Source organism: Lissotriton vulgaris, chromosome 3_1 (genome assembly GCF_964263255.1).
Source record: "Lissotriton vulgaris chromosome 3_1, aLisVul1.2, whole genome shotgun sequence".
NCBI classification, from domain to species: domain Eukaryota; kingdom Metazoa; phylum Chordata; class Amphibia; order Caudata; family Salamandridae; genus Lissotriton; species Lissotriton vulgaris.
The window spans coordinates 810409400-810430253 of NC_141689.1; positions in this window are offsets into that span (position 1 = coordinate 810409400).

A 20854-nucleotide genomic window follows, 5' to 3' on the forward strand; every position below is an offset into this window, starting at 1 on the left:
CCAATGGTTTGCGCACCTAGACGCGGTCAAGGAAGCCCGAATTGCACGTAATGAAAACGTTGATTTTTCATCTGATGATGACGAGGAGGAAGAAGACGATTCAAACACTTCACTTACACTCAGTACCCCTGTCAGCAGCACACCCCATGTGAGCCACACTAGAAGTGTGGGAGAGAGTGAGACATCAATGCGGAAAAGTTCATCAGCGAGCGTAACTGGGTCGAAGATATCATCATCATCCCGTAAATCCTTGGTCCAGGGCAACATTAAAAAGATGTTGTTTACAGAAACGCAATATGAACGCAACCACCCACTGGCGCGTCTGTATAACACTAAGCTGGCTAAAATGCTAGCTCTGGACCTTCTCCCTTTTTCTTTTGTAGAAGGGGTTGGTTTTCTAGAATTAGTGGCAGCGCTCTGCCCTAAATGGAAGGTTCCTAGCCGGTTCTATTTTGCCCGAGTTGCGGTTCCAGCACTACATGAAGATGTTCTGAAGGTGATTGGGGCAGCTTTGCAGAAGAGTGCTGTTCACACTATACATCTGACAACAGACATGTGGACCAGTGGCGCAGGCGCTGATTACATGTGCATCACTGCACACTGGGTCTCTTTTTCAGGGGCTAAAGCAAAGCTAAACGCAGGTGTTGACACGGACATTGTTTTTAAAGCTGCTCGGAAACATGCAACACTAGCCATGTTTGGTTTGGAGAAACGTCACACAGCAGAAAACATTTTGGATGTCTTTAACACAAAGGTCCTTAACTGGCTGTCCCCACTAAAACGCCAGGTTGGTTATGTTTCCACGGACAATGGCGCCAATATAGTTAAGGCCATGAGGGACGGTTACTATTTCATAGTGCCGTGTTTGGCGCACTGTATAAACCTGGTTGTCCAAAAATTCTTGGCTAATAAAGCCAGTGCAGCGTACAGTGTATTGGACACCTGCCGAAAAATGTGCAAGCATTTCAGCCATTCTTTTAAGGCCCGGAAGCAGCTGAGGAGCCTGCTATATCAACGTAAAATGCCAGTGAAAGTACTCATCCAGGAGGTGGTAACACGTTGGAACTCAACCTTCTACATGCTTGAGCGTCTGTATGAGCAGTATATGGAACTCGATCAATATTTCCTTACAGAGGGTACAGAGGAGCTGAGGATGGGTGGGCCGCAATGGAACATAGTTCAAGGCCTGACACGCATGCTTCGTCCTTTTGAGTTCTTCACGCGTGCAGTCAGCAAGGAGGACTCTAATTTGGGAAAAGCTATCCCATTGTTGTACATGCTGGAGGACCAACTGAAGGAGGTGTGTTCTGTGTTTGAAAAAGATGACAAAAACCAAGACTCTTTGCTTCTGGCTGAGCAATTATTAGAGCTCCTACAAGGTGATGAACGTCTTAAAAAGATCCACTCAGAACAGCATTACATTTGTGCTACTATTCTGGATCCACGCTACAAAAAGGCGCTGGCAGGCCAAGCATTCTTTCCTTTTGATGATGAACATGTTCCAAAGTACAAACGTTGGCTAGCCTTGTCAGCCAAGAAGTTTGAAACAGAACGGCTGAAAATTGAAGGAAATGGCAGTACATCAGCAGGCCATCCCCAGTCAAAACAATCCACTTCTGCACCTGTGGCTGTGGCACAAGTGACCTCTCAGCCATTAAAGACACCGGCAACCGGATCATCTGCACGAGACACAACAGAAACATTGGAGGCTGAAGAGGATTGGCTAGCTCTGCGTGGGTTTGGTTCTCAAAAGGTCAGAGGCACAGCAAGAGCTAAGCAAAGTGGAGGAACCTTGGAAGAGGACCTTGAGTCGATGGTGAAGGACTATATGAATGACTCAACAGAGGTCTATGTTAATTCTGACCCATTGGCGTATTGGCATGGGAAAAAAGAATTGTGGCCTCAGCTCACCAACCTGGCTTTAAACTACTTGTCTTGCCCACTCGCAAGCGTGTCTTCTGAACGGGTTTTCAGTGCTGCTGGTGGCATTGTAACTCCCAAACGGAGCCGCCTCTCGCCCAAAAATGTGGAGAGGTTAACAATGATCAAGATGAATCAGCACCTCATACCACCAGATTTCAGAGTACGAGAAAGCGTGCTGGATGAAGAGGAGGTGGCCAGCAACATAGATGAGGGAATTTCTACTCTGTCAGGTGACACTGAGCTCACCCTGCCTGAATTCGCAGAGTATGATGACGAAGCCTTATTCTTATTCCTGGACCGTGATACCGAGCCCTGAAAATGAGACAACGAATCAATAACTTTCTTTTTCGTCCCTATTCACTTTTATTCCTGTCTGTCTGTCTTTCTTTGTTGTGCACAGTTAATATATTACAAACTTTAATCAGATAATCACAAAATCAAGCCCATCAGCAGAACTGTCTTCACTGGTTTGCTAATTGATTTGAAGTTGCCGCAGTCTGCATTCCTCAGGTTCACAATTTCAGAAGAACATGCTCCTCTATCCTCCTCCTCCAGACTCCTATTTCCATCAAACCAGAGGGCTGGTTTACGCCCAATGAAGAAAGACTCAGCACTTGTGGGGGTGTTGTTGTACCTCTTTGCAGGTGAGTTGACGGCTCTGGGGCCATTGGTGGGAAGCTCTAATACCGGATAAAAGTGTTTTGGACCAAATCCCAGGCGGAAAATTATTTGTGTTTTTGATGACTTGCTTGCCTTTGAGGTGCTCTTAGGGGGGCTTCCTGGTGTTTGCGGGTGAGTTTCGTGGTCTGGGAGCACTGCTGGGACACTCTAATCTTGATTGCATTTGCTTTTCAGGAAATCCGTTGTGGCAACCCCGACTTATGGCCTAGCTACGCAGCGCGTTTGGACCGAAGGCCGAGAAATATTGCAAGTATGAGATTTTGCTTTTGGCCTGTTTGGGGGTGGTATGCTTCTTGGCGGGTGGGTTGGCGGGTCTTGGGGCATTCCTGGGAAGGTCTAATACCGGGTAGAAGTGGTTGGGACAAAATCCAGGCCGATTTTTTTTTTTGGCTATTTCTGACATTTTGCTCAATGTAGCCTTTTCGGGGGCCTGTTTGGGGGGCTTCCTGGTGTTTGTGGGTGAGTTTCGTGGTCTGGAAGCACTGCTGGGACACTCTAATCTTGATTGCATTTGCTTTTCAGGAAATCCGTCGTCGCAACCCCGACTTATGGCCTAGCTACGCAGCGCGTTTGGACCGAAGGCCGAGAAATATTGCAAGTATGAGATTTTGCTTTTGGCCTGTTTGGGGGTGTTATGCTTCTTGGCGGGTGGGTTGGCGGGTCTTGGGGCATTCCTGGGAAGGTCTAATACCGGGTAGAAGTGGTTGGGACAAAATCCAGGCCGATTTTTTTTTTGGCTATTTCTGACATTTTGCTCAATGTGGCCTTTTCGGGGGCCTGTTTGGGGGGCTTCCTGGTGTTTGTGGGTGAGTTTCGGGGTCTGGGAGCACTGCTGGGACACTCTAATCTTGATTGCATTTGCTTTTCAGGAAATCCGTCGTGGCAACCCCGAATTATGGCCTAGCTACGCAGCGCGTTTGGACCGAAGGCCGAGAAATATTGCAAGTATGAGATTTTGCTTTTGGCCTGTTTGGGGGTGTTATGCTTCTTGGCGGGTGGGTTGGCGGGTCTTGGGGCATTCCTGGGAAGGTCTAATACCGGGTAGAAGTGGTTGGGACAAAATCCAGGCCGATTTTTTTTTTGGCTATTTCTGACATTTTGCTCAATGTAGCCTTTTCCGGGGCCTGTTTGGGGGGCTTCCTGGTGTTTGTGGGTGAGTTTCGTGCTCTGGAAGCACTGCTGGGACACTCTAATCTTGATTGCATTTGCTTTTCAGGAAATCCGTCGTGGCAACCCCGACTTATGGCTTAGCTACGCAGCGCGTTTGGACCGAAGGCCGAGAAATATTGCAAGCATGAGATTTTGCTTTTGGCCTGTTTGGGGGTGTTATGCTTCTTGGCGGGTGGGTTGGCGGGTCTTGGGGCATTCCTGGGAAGGTCTAATACCGGGTAGAAGTGGTTAGGACAAAATCCAGGCCGATTTTTTTTTGGCTATTTCTGACATTTTGCTCAATGTGGCCTTTTCGGGGGCCTGTTTGGGGGGCTTCCTGGTGTTTGTGGGTGAGTTTTGGGGTCTGGGAGCACTGCTGGGACACTCTAATCTTGATTGCATTTGCTTTTCAGGAAATCCGTTGTGGCAACCCCGACTTATGGCCTAGCTACGCAGCGCGTTTGGACCGAAGGCCGAGAAATATTGCAAGTATGAGATTTTGCTTTTGGCCTGTTTGGGGGTGTTATGCTTCTTGGCGGGTGGGTTGGCGGGTCTTGGGGCATTCCTGGGAAGGTCTAATACCGGGTAGAAGTGGTTGGGACAAAATCCAGGCCGATTTTTTTTTTGGCTATTTCTGACATTTTGCTCAATGTAGCCTTTTCGGGGGCCTGTTTGGGGGGCTTCCTGGTGTTTGTGGGTGAGTTTCGTGCTCTGGAAGCACTGCTGGGACACTCTAATCTTGATTGCATTTGCTTTTCAGGAAATGCGTCGTGGCAACCCCGACTTATGGCCTAGCTACGCAGCGCGTTTGGACCGAAGGCCGAGAAATATTGCAAGTATGAGATTTTGCTTTTGGCCTGTTTGGGGGTGTTATGCTTCTTGGCGGGTGGGTTGGCGTGTCTTGGGGCATTCCTGGGAAGGTCTAATACCGGGTAGAAGTGGTTGGGACAAAATCCAGGCCGATTTTTTTTTGGCTATTTCTGACATTTTGCTCGATGTAGCGTTTTCGGGGGCCTGTTTGGGGGGCTTCCTGGTGTTTGTGGGTGAGTTTGTGGTCTGGGAGCACTGCTGGGACACTCTAATCTTGATTGCATTTGCTTTTCAGGAAATCCGTCGTGGCAACCCCGACTTATGGCCTAGCTACGCAGCGCGTTTGGACCGAAGGCCGAGAAATATTGCAAGTATGAGATTATGCTTTTGGCCTGTTTGGGGGTGTTATGCTTCTTGGTGGGTGGGTTGGCGTGTCTTGGGGCATTCCTGGGAAGGTCTAATACCGGGTAGAAGTGGTTGGGACAAAATCCTTGCGGAAAAGCCTTTTGGCACTTTTTGTAACTTAGGGTTCGTTAGGGTTAGCCCTAGCAGCAGGATTGCATGTGTTTTGGGGTGTTCTAGATTTTTGCAACTGAGTTCTGGGGTCTTAGAGCACTCGTGAGAATGTGTAATTTTGGTTGCAAGTCATTTGAAGAAAATCCATGGTGGGAAAGGGGGGATTTGGCATAGTTAAAGAAAGCCTTTGCCACTATTCTTAACTTAGGGTTCGTTAGTAAGCATGGGCGAATTTTGCGGATCTCGCGTTCGCGAATTTTGCGGATTTGCGAACTCGCAATCCGCAAAATCCGCGAATTCCCGCGAATTTGCGGATTTTTTTTTTTTTTTGTGTTCGCCCGTGTTTCTGCCAGTTCGCGAGGGTTTTTACAATTTCGCAATTTGCGAACTTACCTGTCGGGTCGCAAGTTTTGCGAACTTGTTGTTTCTACGTGTCCAGCCTGTTTGGGACACTCTTCTTCATCACTGCCACTCTCTGTCACCACTGCCACTCTCTGACTACTCATGCCACCCTCTGGCCCACCCATGCCACCCTCTGTTTCATCACCACACCCTCTGGTTGTCCAGTGTACATTATTTTCGGCAAAGCAAAGCACACCTTCCCTGCCTCAAGTGACCTGAATTAATTTGGGGCTGATTAATGTGTCACAGAATATTTTTTTAGCTGGCACCTGCTTCCTTAGTGCGCCCTGATTAGTGATCTTTTGCACTTGCTAAGTGCTTTCATTGTTGCAAAATTAGTTACAACACCTGCCCTGCCCCAACTGACAATAATGAATTAGGGGCTGATTAATGGATTTTAACTTCCAGCCTGGCTCCTGCTTGTCTCCCTTAGCTGTAATTCAGGACCTTTGTGGCATATGTGTAACTATTCTGAGGTTCAGAGCAGGGTCACATAATAGTTGCAACTGGCAACTGAACTCTGGAGGGGCCCCTCAGGAAGCACTACAGGAAATGGCTACTAATGATGAGCCTGAACTTTTGAACCTGGCAAGTAGTTTCAGTTTTGCTAAGATCGTATTTCTGCAATTTAGCACTTACTCGCGGGGCGCGAAGTTGTACTGGGAAGCCGCGAACTCACGCGAACAGTGCGAGCAGTGCGAGCAAAATCCGCTGCTCGCGGATTTGCGGATTTTGCGGGAGATTCGCGAATCTCGCGGATTGCGGATTTCCCGAAAATCCGCAAAATCCGCGAGCGGAACGGATTTTCCGCCCATACCTATTCGTTAGGGTTAGCAGTATTTCTATTGCATGTGTTTGAGTGGGGGGGATTTCGAGTCTTGGAGCGATGCTGGCTATGGCTACTTTTGCTTGGTTGCTTGCAAGTGGTTTGAATGCAATCCACAGTGGGTAAGGGGTAATTAGGAAGGGGGTACTTCGGCCTACTTTTACTTTCAAAGTAAGTTTTGTCACCATTTTTCTGCTAGGCCTCGTTTTTTGAGATTTGATTGGGGGTCTTCTACATTTTTGCGACTGGCTTTAGTAAGGGTCTGGGTGGGAGCACTGCTAGGAAGATCTAATTTTGTTCTAAAACACAGTTTACAGTACACCTAGCTTGAGGGGCAAGATCCGCTACATTAATTTGCCCATACTTATTTATCCTTCAAAAGGTGACTCAGAGTACGCACTTTCAAAAATATTGTACTGTCTACTAGGAAAATCAAATTGTGACTTTTTGCACTCCACAGCCTACATACCTTATATTTATTTATCAGTGGTGTTGTAATATTATATCACTTCCTGTTTTTCGTTGAATAATTACAGGCCGGGTTTCAGTCTCTGCAATGGGGAAAAAAGGATGGAGTCAGGCTTCACAGTAGCGAGCCACAATTCAGCATCAGGCAGGCAGTGGACAGGGTGTCTTCTGGTGACCAACATCGATGGACGAAGCGTCGGCTGCAATGGAGGAGTGCCGCTAATAGGAGGATTTTTTTTCTGCAGGCAACTTACTTACTACTTCCAACAGGACCACTACAACCACATAGATACAGTATCTCTTGCCTTTTTCTCTGACTGTGACTGCATTTCTTGGATCTCTCTCTGCTTCTAAATTGATCCCTTAACACATCACTTAGTCCACTCCACTATCACATCTGCACCACACATAGTCATTTGTAAGTGCTCCTACGTAATTCGCAAGTCGCAGCACGCCCCAGGCCGTAGAGGACTGGGATGGCCCCAATGATGAAGCATGTCACCAAGGGGCAACCCTGGTGAGTGAGGGGACACCTAGAAAACAAGCAATTTCTCCTTTTCTATCTACTATACCTTCCAGACCAACCCCACTGAGTGTTGTTGTGAATGGATTTATAGTGACCAGCAAGGCTCTCGGGTATCTGGCTAAGTACAGAGACCTTATGTTGAATATCGTTATCAATAATTCCACACAGGCCCTGTAATGTCGCATTCTTTCTTCCACAGTTGTTGAATGTACTACTTACTTTTCACTGACATGCATGCAGTAGTGCATGCACTTTCAAAGATTGATGGATAGGTTTGTACCCAAAGAATTGTTTATGTTCCATTGTTTGTCTATGCTGTGCTTTTTTTTACAGGGTGTCTTCTGGTGACCAACATCGATGGACGAAGCGTCGGCTGCAATGGAGGAGTGCCGCTAAAAGGAGGATTTTTTTTCTGCAGGCAACTTACTTACCACTTCCAACAGGACCACTACAGCCACATAGATACAGTATCCCTTGCCTTTTTCTCTGACTGTGACTGCATTTCTTGGATCTCTCTCTGCTTCTAAATTGATCCCTTAACACATCACTTAGTCCACTCCACTATCACATCTGCACCACACATAGTCATTTGTAAGTGCTCCTACGTAATTCGCAAGTCGCAGCACGCCCCAGGCCGTAGAGGACTGGGATGGCCCCAATGATGAAGCATGTCACCAAGGGGCAACCCTGGTGAGTGAGGGGACACCTAGAAATAAAGCAATTTCTCCTTTTCTATCTACTATACCTTCCAGACCAACCCCATTGAGTGTTGTTGTGAATGGATTTATAGTGACCAGCAAGGCTCTCGGGTATCTGGCTAAGTACAGAGACCTTATGTTGAATATCGTTATCAATAATTCCACACAGGCCCTGTACTGTCGCATTCTTTCTTCCACAGTTGTCGAATGTACTACTTACTTTTCACTGACATGCATGTAGTAGTGCATGCACTTTCAAAGATTGATGGATAGGTTTGTACCCAAAGAATTGTTTATGTTCCATTGTTTGTCTATGCTGTGCTTTTTTTTACAGGGTGTCTTCTGGTGACCAACATCGATGGACGAAGCATCGGCTGCAATGGAGGAGTGCCGCTAAAAGGAGGATTTTTTTTCTGCAGGCAACTTACTTACCACTTCCAACAGGACCACTACAACCACATAGATACAGTATCCCTTGCCTTTTTCTCTGACTGTGACTGCATTTCTTGGATCTCTCTCTGCTTCTAAATTGATCCCTTAACACATCACTTAGTCCACTCCACTATCACATCTGCACCACACATAGTCATTTGTAAGTGCTCCTACGTAATTCGCAAGTCGCAGCACGCCCCAGGCCGTAGAGGACTGGGATGTCCCCAATGATGAAGCATGTCACCAAGGGGCAACCCTGGTGAGTGAGGGGACACCTAGAAAAAAAGCAATTTCTCCTTTTCTATCTACTATACCTTCCAGACCAACCCCATTGAGTGTTGTTGTGAATGGATTTATAGTGACCAGCAAGGCTCTCGGGTATCTGGCTAAGTACAGAGACCTTATGTTGAATATCGTTATCAATAATTCCACACAGGCCCTGTACTGTCGCATTCTTTCTTCCACAGTTGTCGAATGTACTACTTACTTTTCACTGACATGTATGCAGTAGTGCATGCACTTTCAAAGATTGATGGATAGGTTTGTACCCAAAGATTTGTTTATGTTCACAATTGTTTGTCTATGCTGTGCTATTTTTTCTTGTCTCCCAAAACCTTTCCCAAAAACCCCCGTACCCATCCATTTTTCAAACCCTAACCCTCTTCCCCCGGGCTGTGTGGTTTTGATTGATGTGTGACTAAATGACAGCAATAAATCCACACACTTGCTGGGGAGGATAAGGTGATAGCAACAGGCTGGTGAAGAAATCCGAGGATATATTCTTACTCTGCTTGACAAAGAACCATTGCTAATGTGAAAGAACTTCAACCGAATTAGTAGTTATACTTTACCATTTGTTAGGCTACAATGTGGCATTGTTCTACTGTACTTCTGTCACCTGCTATATTCTCAGTTGTACCGTTGAATTGCTCAGGAGGACAAACCAGATTTCATTTTCTTTTTTTTCATAGGCATGCAACTGCCACTGTGTCACACCACTAGTACCACCGCTATGAGGAAATTTTATCCGACCAAGATTGCCAACCATATTCGCTGTTTCCCGTGGAGCCAGCCCTGGGTCTAGCCCTACTTTCAAACACAAATTACAGGTAAGATAAGCGTTTGGTGGTTTGGGGGTATAATGGAGTATTAGTACGAGAGACGAGAGACTGAAGGTAGTACTACTAAAGTCCTAGGACTCTTGGATTCACTTCGTCTGTGAGAGGCACTTAGTGTTGAAAACATTTGGGCATTTACACTTAAAGGAAGAAAATGGAACTAAACTTTCAGGAAAACAAAGTCAACGTTAAACCCCCACCCACCAGGCAAGCAGTAAGAAACGGGTATGCTCAGATAAAGTTTGAAAATGTATATTTATATCCCTAACAAAATAATCTCCCGCAAGACCCTCCCTAACCCCAACGATTGTCCTTCAAAAGTCCCCAAAAACCCAACTCCCAATTCCCACCCCCCAAAAATCTCTAAAAAAGGGGCAAGGGACACTCTGGGCGGATGCTGTCAACTTTTTGGGCCAGGGCATCATGCTCCTGGCGGAGCAAGGCGTGCTCTACGCGGAGCCCCTCCAACTGGTTGGAAAAGTGGTGGAGCTCCTGCTGGAGGCGGGACACCATCAGGGTACTGTGGCGCAGGCGTGCCTTCAATGCCTTGTAGGTGCAACGGCTGTGAGAGGAAGCTGTAGCTGTTGTCCTTGCTACTCGGCGGTGGCGTTTGGCTTTGGCAGCCCGGCTCAGTCTGGGTGGACCACTGTGCTGGGTGGCACTGGCAGCCCGTGGGGGAACGGAGGCCGATGCAGACGACGTAGTTGTTGTGGTCGACTGCACACTTTCTTCGTCCTCCAGGGCCACCAGCCGCCGATATTCGGCCACAGTGGCATCGATCCTCCGTTGCCGGGCCGCTCTAGTCAGCTCCTTCCTCCTTGTTCGTTTGGAAGGAGAACCTATATGAAGAAAGAAAGACATAGTCTGTAACCAATGCTCCTTAAGATTAACTCAATCATTCAGCAGAAATTTGTGTTGCATTACAACTAGCAACTTGCAAACGCATTACATAACTATTGAGGCCAGTATCTATCTAACCTCACACTTCTTCATCCTTGCTCTAACATTAGTGGGAGTTTAAGGAACAAATTCTACGAGCACTATGGACTTCCATTGGAGTCGACTATGAAAGTACACCAGTCTTATTCTTCTTCTTGTCTCTTGTTTTGGAAAATTGGTACGTTATCTTCTGCAAGCCGGCATAATGCCAGCGCAGTAAACTTGCACCCGAGAAAAAGAGACGCACGCCATGAGGAGTGACCTAGACTTGCGTTGCGTTACTGTACCCGTCCAGTACATGCAGGTGGTGAAGCTCTTACTTTTCTATTACGGGTGGCACTGAGAATACTCTGTTACAACTCAAGGGCTACTGCTTAATTAATTTAACTTTCACCCTACAGTGGAAATGAGTACTAGAAATGGAAAATTGAAGAAGATAAATAATCTGATTATCTATCACTTCACATGGGATGTTTTTGCTTATATATGGGATGACTTTAGGTGCTTTGCTTTTTATTGAGTGACCAGTGATACATCCACACATGAATGACTGAGTACTACTAAACTTATTAAGAGAGGTAGGGAGTGGCCACCGTAATAACCGGATCTATGCAGTGCTTGCAATACAAACTACTGCTACTATTGATGGTAGTATTTGGACAAAATTAAAAGTTCTTTTCCTTGCCTTTCCTACACTGGAACGGACGTGCGGGTGCAGTGTTACATGCTCTTCAAAGTTACACTTAGTTCATCCACTGACCGTCTACTCTCTCTAGATCATGGGTACTCACAAACTTTCTCTCAGGGGCTACATTTACAGTGTAGTTTGGGGCCGAGGGCCGCACTGGTGGGGGCGGAGTCAGAGGGGGCGGGGCTAAAGCAAAACGATAACTTGTGACCATGAGGTTGCACACAGGTCCCTGCAGCAGATGCCCTCACCCACTGAGCCACCAGGCCCAGCATTTACATACATCTCTCTCCCTCCTGCTCTCCCTCCTGCCCTCCCTCTCCATCTCTCTCTCCCTCCTGCCCTCCCTCTACCTCCCCCTCTGTCATCTCACTGTGTGTGTGTCTATCTGTGTCAGCCTTCAGCCCGGGTTGAGACCGCTTCCTCAACGCGCACACACAGACAACAACACCAAAGTACTTAACAGGTCTTTAAAAGACCATTAACATATTATTGAGGCTTTGTTTGTTGTAGCGCCCCTGCTTCTCCACCCTGACAATCACTGCTTGCCCGGCCCCACAGAGGCTTTGTTCTATTTCACCTCTTTGTGGCCTTGCATCTCCACTCTGCTCTGTGGGGGCCGGGGGAGCAGTGATTGTCAGAGTGGAGATGCAGGGGCGCTAACAGGTGAAATACAAAAAAGCCTCTGCTCTGTGGGGGCCGGGGGAGCAGTGATTGTCTGCAAGGTCTGCGCACCGCCAAGGAAGGCTTGCCGGGCCACCACCGGCCCGCGGGCCGTACTATGAGTACCCCTGCTCTAGATACACATATGCTATCTAAGAGTCAGATAGTAGCATGATCCAGGTATATGGACACATACAGTTTCTGTGTCACCCACCCAGGCTGTTGTCCTTCCACCCATCATTGCTTCATCATTCACCCAGCCATGCATCTCATATTCTTGCCTTCCCAGCTAGTCTTCAATCTCAATAAGTAAGGAATATATAAGAGCTTACCTCTGGCCGCCACCACCACCGTCTCAACTCTCACAGCCGCCGCCTCCTCCCCTGAAGAATCGCCCTCCGCCTCCATGTCGAGCACCACCACCTCCACACTGGCCCCGCCACCAGATGTTCCACCTACAAAGTACATTTAAGAATGTTAGAATAAAGCACTCACTAGTCTTTGGTCTAGGAATGAAGACATGTGAAAACAATGTAATTTGTGACTGTCTACGTTAAAGTTAAAAAAAATGTCCCTTTTTCCAGGGAAGGTTGTCTTGCTGCACTTTTTGGCACAACTGATGAAGGCTGTTTTTTTAACACGCACCATTTTTCTCCACACAGACAGAAGATGGACTTCTAACAACAAGATCAAGTTGAAACCAGGTGAGAGCTCGGCTCGACCACAAGAAATGTCTTCAATTAATCGTCAGCACTAACCACTTTTCCATTATCAGTTAAACGTTTAGTTTTATTATGACTTCATTTTAATAAATGTGTTTACTTTTAATAAAGCTTTTAAACTTAAATACAATCTGTGTATTTTGGTCCAGACTAGAGTGACTGAGCGAAAGGTTTTGCAATTTTTGCAAGCATGAGTCCAGATAGAACACTTCAAAAGACATTATGGACAATCCCAGAGGACTGCACTAAGTTGATAGAGCTATTGCTTACTAGAATCATGGGAGTTTCGCCAACCGTGCAATCTTAGTTAGCTACACAGACAGACTAATAAGAATAATCTAGTAATACCACAGGGAGTCATAGTAGAGGCAGGATAAGAATTTAGATACAGTCTACAAGAAGAGCAAAGACAATTTTGAAAAAAGTCAAATGAGGAACGCTAGGAAAAATAGGTACTAGTCTAAAATGAAAACTTACTGGGGCCAGCAGAGGAGCCCTCGCCTGCCGATCCTGGCCCTGTTGAACAGCATCCGCCGCCTGCTGCTCCTGTGTCCTCCTCTCGCCCCTGGGGGGAGCTGACGTACAACATGAAAGAAAGAACAGAAAACATGGATGATTGTTGCTTGTCAATGTCAACCAAATCAAACATTTCAAAAGAACAATAACAAAATATTTCCGCGAAATTATATTGATTAGGGTTAGTTTTCATTTATTTGCGGACCTGTGACTTCGAAAGTCACGTAACTCACTAAACAAAGTACTGAAACGTTCACCTAGGACTGGCAGGCAGCAGTCCGCAGGCAAGACGCAAAGTGACAGACAAACTCCATTGTGATTTCAGTCAGATCAGTGACAACACTAACAGTTGCCTGCTACATTACCAGTCATTTAAATAGTCAAACTATCAATCCACCGCCACTATTTTTCTTATTGTCAGGGGTACAAAGGAAGGGGCAGATTTAAGCCCCTTGTGGCTCTTTTGCGCCGTTCTTGCGTGACTTTTGTGACGCAGCAGCTAAACAAAAAAGGGCGCCATGGTGCGGCGTATAATATTATAACAACCTGACGCATTTGGGAGATGCATCCCGTTATAAAGCCCTGCGCCATCAGGGGGCGTTCCGGCGCAAGGGAGGGCATTCCTGCGCTGGAACACATCCTAATAGTGGCTGAGGGAAATCTACAAAATTTCAATCAGTCACCTTTAGGACAATGATGCGTCACACAAACCCTGCACCTGCTTGAAGCAGACGTACGGCTTGACCCAGCATTGGGGAGATAGGGTACCCCAGAGCATTGCTGGAGCTGCGCCATAGTTGCGACGCAACTCTAGCAGTAAAGCTTCGGTGACGTTTTGGGCCCATGGTGCGCCGCATTGCAAATACGGCGCACCATGTTTGGTGGTGGTAGCGGGCCGCACAATTAATGGCGCATCCCTGCTACTTTGCAGGGATGCGACGTTTATTGCAATTCTGCCCCTTAGGGGCATACTTACTTACGCGTTCTGGCGCATCTCCAGAGATGCGCCAGATCAAATGCGTCACGCAAAACTACCCTTGCGACACAGCAGATGCGCCTCATTTACAATGCGGCGCACCCTGGCGCAAGGGTAGGCACTTGCGTGACGCATCTCGTCACGTAAGAGCGGCGCATCGCTGGAGTCATGTCGCCAACGCAATGCAACTCCAGTAATGCTCAGGGCCACCCAATACTTAACATGCTGTGTCAGTCCTTTCGCCTGCTTCGAGCAGACATAAGGAATTGAATTGACGTAGCAGCGTCGCAGAAGTGCCTGCGTTAAATCTTGTAGATTTCACGCAGGCAATTTTGCGAGGCGCACAGCCGCCGGACCACCCACCCTGCGTACTAGGAACGCACCCATTGTGGTGCAGGCCCATGGCTTTATAACGTGACGCATCTCCCAAGATTCGTCAAGTCGTAAATGACTCGCAGAGATGCGGCACGTTTACGCCGCTGTTGCGTCACGCAAGGCAACGTAAACGTGGCGCAAGGGGCTTGTAAATGTAATCTGCCCCCTAGTGTCTAGCATTACGCAGTTCTGTAACGTACACTCATACATAATAGTTACTCAGGCCAATGAGACCACGAAATAGAAAACAAATAAGCATAGTAGCAACGCCACTGAGAAGGAGAGCCGTGCACCTGAAATGCACAGAAGATTTTGAAATATAATTTAACTACAATGTAATCGTCATCAGCGGCATTATTGGCTTGCTCCATGTAAAAAACAAATATTTGCAATACAACAACACAGAGCAGGAGAAAACATCATAGTAGTGAGTGATTAAATGGCTACTACTACTCACCAAGCCCGGGGATCTCCAAGTCGAGCTGGTCCAGCAGGTCGTGCTCGCGGTCAAGGAGGTCCGTCCAGCGATGGGTGACCTGGCTGTAGGTGCGCTGGACCCCGTAGAGGTGGGATATGGCCCAGCACACCTTCTCCCACCGCTTCCGGCGCTCCCGCATGTTGTAGCCGCCGGCCGCGATCCTGCCGCCTCCCGCGATGGTCCTGGGCAGGCGGCGCTGGACGAAGTAGACCAGCGCGCCCACTTCCTCCGGGCTGAATATCTCCCGTCGCGTCACCTGCTCCCCCCTCAATCTCCCGCATGCTGTCCTGGCACTGGGTCCAGCACTACTCCCCGCCGCCGCTGCGGCCCTCAAGTGCCTGGGCAGCTTCACGGCGCCTGGCTTGACCATGGTCTGGGCAGGTAAGGTAGGAAGAAGTAGAAAATTAAGAAAGAATAGGATAGGGAAGAAGAAAAGAAAAGAGTTTAAAAAAGTAGTTTAAAAGTAAAGAAAAATAGCAGAAAAGACAAAAATATACAGCTAGGAAAAGAGAGGGATAGATAAGAAGCAAAATCGTAAAAAAAAAACTGAAAACAAGCAAAGGATGGCAAAGATACCAAGAGGATTAAAACACCATGCCCAGACACAGGAAATGAATGAAAAACAAGATGGCCGGCGCCCGTTCACGAGTGCGAAAGTAAGTTCGCGCGAGATTTTCCTCGCGATCTCGTGTGAACCTCTAGATTTCCCGCGCGATCTCGTGCGAACCTCTACTCGCAATGCGCTTACTGCGCGAGATTATACATAGCGGGCGGAAACGGAAATACGTCACGCAAACAAAATGGCCGCGCCCGTACTCGACCTTGGGGTAAATTTGCGTGTTGCGCTGCAAGCGGCTCGCGAATACTGCAAAAAAACTCACGAAACAACAAGCCGCAAAAAAATAAAATGCTCATTCGCACGAATTGGCGGCTTCCGCGGTCAGTTTCGCACGACGCCGCGCCCCGCGAATAGCGCGAAAAAACCGAAAAACGATTTCAGCAAAAGCAAAAGCAATGAGCAGGCGCAACAGGTCAACCTCATGATTTGTAACGATTCTCTGTAGTGCTTCCTGAGGGGGCCCTCCAGAATTCGGTTGCCTGCTTGCAACTATTGTGTGACCCTGCTCTGACCTTAACTGTATGCCACAAAGGTCCTGATTTACAGCTAAAGGAGCAGACAAGCAGGTGCCAGGCTGGAACTTGAAATTCTTTCAGTGACACATTAACTAGCCCCTAATTCATTATTGTCAGTTGGGGCAGGGCAGGTGTTGTTAATAAACTAACCCCAAATTAATTCATGTCAGTTCAAGCAGGGCAGGTGGGCTTGCTTTCCCCCCCCCCATCTTCTACAGTGATGATGAACCAGAGGGTGGCATTGATGTAACAGAGGGTGGCATGGGTCAAAGAGAGGGTGCCAGTGGTGAAACAGAGGGTGCTGGGAGGCTGTGATGATGAACCAGACGTAGAAACAACATAGTCGCGACCGTTGCGAGCCGACAAGTAAGTTCGCAATTGCGAACTAGTACCAAATCCTCGCGAACTGGTAGAAACACTTGCGAACACAAAAAAAAAATCTGCAAATTCGCGAGAATTCGCGGATTTTGCGGATTGCCAATTCGCAAATCCGCAAAATTCGCGAACGCGAGATTCGCAAAATTCGCCCATGCTTAGAAATCTTTTATTCATGGGTGACATTTCCGGCTGTGGACGGCACTTCTGGTGTGTTCCACACTTACACTCCCTCTCCTGTACCGAATGAATATACGCCGTACAGGGCCCAGGAAGTACCTATTGATGTTTGGCAGCATAGAGTTTGGTTTGGTGGCGCCCTCCCCCATTCTTTGACCGCTCCGAGGTTAGGTCCTTTGTCCATTCCAGACGCTAATTGGCCTGTTTTGGCTGGTTTTACCCCTCATCCTCTGCACGGAGCATGTAACGTAGCAGAGTTAAGACGACTACACGTAGTCTCCATTAGCGTTATTCGAGCTTTGGTGCAGTACATCACCCTCAACCTTCCGGGTGGGCCCCTGGGGGGTGCGGCGCTTTCGGCTGGACAGGGCGGTATGAAGCTCAGTCCCGTAATGGTCAACGCTGTGATGGGCAAGCGTCCCCAGGATAAGGATGATTTTCCTTTCTGCCTTGCCGAGAAGTTTGACCAGCTGGAAGCAGTATTTCCTAATACGTCTCCTGGTGAAAAACACAGGCTTATGACGATTAGCTTGCCCAAAGACTTGGCCCCTGAAATCGGTGACTGTGAATTCTGGGGTAAAACTTTTGCGGAGGTCTATGCGAGGTGTTACGGCACTCCGTCTATGGCTGCCCTGCCTACGGTCCTTAAGCGTGTTCAAGATGACCACGGACCTGAGGCTGCGGTTGAATTGGGTATGCGCCTGTGTGGCACCTTTGATGTGGTTTGCGATCTAATTATTGCTAATGTCAAGGGGGATGCGGTGAACTTTCAGGTTGGCAATGCTTTGGCGGCGCTTCCCGATGCCGAGAAACCCTGTCGTTAGCGAGGATTATTGTGGCGGCTTATGAAACCGTGGTTCGCAATAGTAGGGGACTAAAACCTTTTTCTACTAAAGAGAAAATGCAACCCCAAGGGCAGAAGTCTGAAACGGACGTTCAGCCCAAGTCCAAAAAACAAAATTTACCTAAAATACTAAAACAGGGAAAGCAACAGCAACGGAAACAGGAGTCTCATCCTGCGTCTCCATTGCCGGCGCCTACAGAACGTGTTTATTACTTGCGCGATCGCGCGACGATTAAATCACCTGATCAATTTCAGGTTTCTGATCAACGCTCTCCTCGTTCCTTTCACAACTCATCGGCCTTGGCGTCCGGTGGCTGAGGAGGCAGAAGGGGTCGGGGTGGCCAGCAAGGACTTGATCAGCCCCGCCCGAAAGGAGGTGCAGGAAAGCAGGACGGCTCTACGCCGAAAAGACCGCAGTTTCAAAAGAAGAGAGTCACCGCCTTAACAGCGAAATATGCCACAGATAGTGAGAACGCGGCATCGGAATCTGACATGGGCTCTGACCTTGCTGGACAGCGCGGAGGAGATTACCATAGTGCGGGAGGCCCTGTGTCTACTACTGAAGGTGACAGCGACTGATCGTTATGTTGTGATCGAAACAGCTGATACTAGAGTTGCTCCCCCTGACAGACTTTATGAAATAGTCCTGCTTATTGAAGGTGACGTACCATAAAAGGGGTATTTTGGGAAAATCTTTCGTCTACATATGACATTTTGCTTTCGGAGGCTGACTGGCCCCCACCTTTTGTTCTCACAGCTCCGGAGGGGAGGAGGTGATCCTCCCCAGTTTCGCGCACACAGTCTTGAAGGAGCATGCGCTGAATTTTGCAGAAGAGTGGGCTAAGGCACTAGCGCCGGCTCTATACCATACACGTTGTGGTTGGGATAAATTTTCCCGAGCCACGAGATTCCATTACGGTTTCAGCCACAGCCTCAACCGCAATATCCCATTCGATGTGAAGCAAAACCTCTGTCGCTGCAATCCTTGAACAATTGGAATATCAAGGTGTAATTGAAACATGTGTGTCACCTATGAATAACCCTCTTTTTACTGTGACCAAGCCAGACGGTTCGTATGGTTTGGTATTGGATTACCTGCATTTAAACTCGCATTGCCGTACCTTTGCAGTACAGAATAATCACGGCTCTGCTTTGGTGGATAGTCTTGTGCGTAAGCTTTTTAAGACCACGCTTGACATTCCCAATGGTTTTTATGCCCATCGTTTGGATGGTCTAAGTTCCCAATGGACCTCCTTTATTTGCGGTGGTGTGCTAAACAGTTTCGACGTTTGCCTATGGGCTATAGGAATAGTCCTGGGATTTTTACTGCCCGCATAATCTCTCTTCTAGAGAGAGTAGACCCGATGCATGCTCGTATGTGGATGATATTTATCTCACAGACGACAAACTTTGGGAGCATCTGTGTCGCGTTGACCGCTTGATTTGTAGCTTTGCAGATATGGGTTACAAATTCATTTTTGCAAAATCGCACATTGCAGAATTTACAGTGTTGGTTTTGGGCTACGAGCTCAATGATGAAGGTAGAGGTTTGGCTCCTCACTTCCTGGAGAAATGCGCACAACTGCGCGCTCCGACAACTCTGAAAAAATTACAGTCTTTACTGGGTTTTTTAAATTTCGGGAGGACATACATTCCGCAATATGCCCAGCGTATCAAGCCTTTGTATGCTTTGATACAACCAACTTTTTCCAAATCATGCTGGCTGCCTGAGCACTCAGCTATTCTGCAATGTTTGCAGGCTGATCTGCTCGCTTCTAAATTTTTACTGACTCGTGACAACCACACCAACCTGGTGATAAGAATCATCCCTGGGACGGTGGGTTTCACGTACCTTACTTTTAATGAAGGAGACACAGTACCTATTGCTTACAAGTCACACTTGTACACTTCGGCAGAAATGCGATTTTCCATGTGGAGAAAGTTTTGACAGCTTTACAGATGGCGATTCTTAAGGAACGTGCTCTGTCACAGGGAAAGCGCATGCTGTTTGTTACCCCGTGTCCTGCCTTGGAGGCAGCTCCGAAAGCCAGTGTACCAAATTCAAAAGCTTTGCACCCTCGGGGGATACAATGGGCTGCTTCCTTGACGTCCTCGGATGTCACGTTTATTTTTGACGCCTCATTACGGTCGCAGGAGTATTTACAGTATGAATTCGTTCATCCAGCTCCTTTAGCTATGCGGCCTTTGGAGGATTTCCATTGCATCATTTACACTGAAGGATCGGCGCAGGTTGCGCATGGTTCTAAACATGCCTACGTTTCCGTATGCGCCATTGTGGTCGGTGCCATGGTGAACGATGAGTTCAAGTCCAGTGTTGTGCATACGCAGACTCTAGGGGACTGCACTGCACAATTGGCAGAACTTCGGGGTCTTTTGCTTGCATTGGAGTATGCGGATCCTAGTGTGACGACTCTTATTGTGAGTGATTCCTATTACTGTGCCCAGTCTTACAATGAAAACTTGTTCTTTTGGATTCAAAATGACTTTCGCGATTCCAAGGGTAGCACAATAAAACATAAAATGATCTGGATTCGAGTGGCTGAGCTTAAAGAGCGGTTGCCACTTGTGTTTGTAATTCATACTATTGGCCACCAGCGTGTTGGAGTTCAGGCTGTGGGTAACTCGCTTAATCAGCGGTATCTACATATTTAGTTGCAGCAGTTCCACGGTCCAAAAGTAAGATAGATGATGACATCTTGGCGGCGGTTGCTGATACTGAGAAGGGAGGTAAATGTCCTACGGGTTTCCCTTCGAAGTACACATACCACTTAAGTCCCGATAAGGTTCCTTATGTGAAACTTCCTGGAGTCGGGGATCAGTTGATTCCCAACTCTGACCGCAGGAATACGTTGATTACAGCGGCACATGAAAGTGTGGCGTCTGCACATGCGGGCGTCTCGGACACTGTGTCACAGTAACAACAACGTTTCAGGTGGCGGGGACTGTACAAACAGACGCGCGATTATGTCCTTCAATGTGACATTTGCCAGCAGATTAAGCCTTCCACTGCAGTGCGTCCGCCACAGACACAGTTGTACATATCTAATAAACCACTAGGATGTGTTTATTTAGATCACTGCGGTCCTTTTTCTTCTGATATTGCGTATAAGTACATCTTAGTAGCAGTTGATTCATGCACACGCTTTGTGTGGGTCTGGCCCCATCGCAGCGCTGATTCACGGACTGTCATAAGAGATTTGCGTGTCTTTATAGGGATTTTTGCCTGTGGTACCTTTCATTTGGATCAGGGTCTGGCTTTCGCCTCTAAGGCGTACAAGGATGCCATGATTTTGATGGGGGTCCAAGTCAAGTTTTCGTCTCCATACAGACCTGAGGGTAATAGTGTAGTGGAACGAATAAACCGTGACTTAAAGCAATCATTGACAGCTCAAGT